Source organism: Solanum pennellii, chromosome 1 (assembly GCF_001406875.1).
Source record: "Solanum pennellii chromosome 1, SPENNV200".
In the NCBI taxonomy this organism is placed as follows: domain Eukaryota; kingdom Viridiplantae; phylum Streptophyta; class Magnoliopsida; order Solanales; family Solanaceae; genus Solanum; species Solanum pennellii.
In genome coordinates this window covers 50,380,561-50,382,557 of record NC_028637.1, presented here as the reverse complement: position 1 = coordinate 50,382,557, position 1,997 = coordinate 50,380,561, and the positions used below count along the sequence as shown (strand labels likewise).

Here is a 1,997-nt window from a genome sequence, read left to right as displayed (position 1 = left end):
CCCCCCCCCCCCCGCGTTTGATTGCGTGAAGAAGGTACGTTACGAATTCTCCCCGCTTCCGATTTTTTTCAACTTAATATATGCATATGTTTAATTTGTTTTATACTATGTGTTACTATGTCCAATTCCCCACTCCAATTTTCTCTCATTCATCAGTTGTACAAATCTCAAATTTATTTGGGTAAGTTTTTCAGTTATTCAGTGCTTCTATATCTTTTCCGATTCTCCACTCCAATTTACTGTCTCGATTTTGCTTTACTTTGTCTCCAAAGGATGTACAGAAAGCTAAAATGTTTCACTTTTTCGTCGCTATAATGTTTGATCTGATTAGTTCTTTCGAGTTCCTTCTTGATGGTCTCTTAGCTCTTTGTGATTCTGACATTAAAAGTAAACACAATTTTAAATGTGTATCTTAGTTTTCTACTGTTTTGATACAATTTCTAGCTAAGATTTCTACATGTACCTTACTAACTGCTTGACTTGCACATGCTTTATGTTTCTTTAATGAACTTAATTTTTATAGCCATTAATTAGTGCAAAAGTTAGACCATCCTACATAAATCTAAGATATCAAGTGGATTGTGCATATAAGTTGTTTGATAATATGCCACAATTAACTTATTTAATGTTTTCAGTTGTCCTTTTTCTTTTGGGAATGCAACATGATTATTTGTAGTACAACTAAAGACATATATGGGAGCATGTCAATTTATCTTTATCTTGGTGATTTTGGTTCTACGGTTCAAGATGTGGGCTAGTATGTTTGTCAATTATCATCTTCCACAAACCGTGCAAGGTATTAGTATATCATTTTCTTATGGATTTTCTTTTTGGCTTCTCTTGGTCAACTATGTAGTTTTAAATATTACATACTCATTAGTATTCGTTTTTCATGTTTTGGCGTTTGGTTTGTTCCGCTGTTTCTTGCATAGACAAGTACAAGACTACCAGAGGTGCACGAAAATTGAGGGTATTATTACAAAAAATCATTAATGATACAAAAGTCTTTGATCAGCGCCAAATTGCATTTAAAAGAGATTTTCCATAAGTGAGGTTTTTCTCATGTAATTCTGAACAGAATACTAACACAAAAAGAAGCTTTGATGAAGTTGACTAGATATGTTTTCAGATTTTTTGAGAGTAGATTATGACATATATGATTTTAGTCTTCAAACATGTTCTTCAAATATTCTGAAGTAGTCCAAATATGCTTTTTTCCCCCAAAATTAGTACTAACACTTGCTCTGTCTCCTTTACCTTTTCGAGTATACATTCTATATCCAATTACCAAAAGAAAAGAGGTTTTGTTTCTCCTACAAAATCTCTACATATTAATCTCCACCTTCAATAAAAAAAACTATTAGAATTAGTCGAAAATCATTTCTTCATTTGATTGAAAAAACAACTCCTTAAGGAACATTTATGTATCAGGATGTTATGATCAGAAAAGATTTAGTTTTACTGATTAATTAAGCTTTATAATGGAGAATGAAAATAGTAGGAAAAAATAAGTTTAATATCGTATGATCAACACCATTTCAGTGTGCTCTCGAAAAAGTATTTGCGATGTCTAAGCGTCTTTATAGTATGTAGTTGATCTGGTCTTCATATTTGCATTCCTCGACCTCCAATTTTGTTGTCTATTTCATAGCTTAGACGTCACCCTTAGAAAGTCGAACTCTCTTTGCACAATAAAGTAATAAAAAATATGAATTTTACATACTTTTTAACTTCTTTTAATCTACACGTATGTTAAAGAAATAGATAGTACATTCTTGGCAGGGAGGACAACTACAAATAGTTTTTTCAATATTGCAAAACAGACCAATTGTGGTTGGTGATTGCTCTTGAGCTACTCTTTTTTATTTTGTTAAGTATATACAGACCTAGAGCATGTAAGGTTAGAAAATATTATTAGCTTGAACGTTATATTTGAAGATCACAAGTTTGTGAAATTCATGTAAAGTAGGAGTTAATTTTATATATATATATATATA

General features: G+C 31.3%; 1 long non-coding RNA gene across 1 annotated transcript; it reads left to right on the top strand.

Annotated features, from left to right (window-relative positions):
• The first annotated feature begins 10 nt into the window (after positions 1 to 10).
• LOC107029328 lies at positions 11 to 1,108 on the top strand. Its single transcript, XR_001457980.2, has 2 exons — positions 11 to 796; positions 933 to 1,108. It is a non-coding gene; the product is annotated as an uncharacterized LOC107029328 (long non-coding RNA).
• Positions 1,109 to 1,997: the final 889 nt, after the last annotated feature.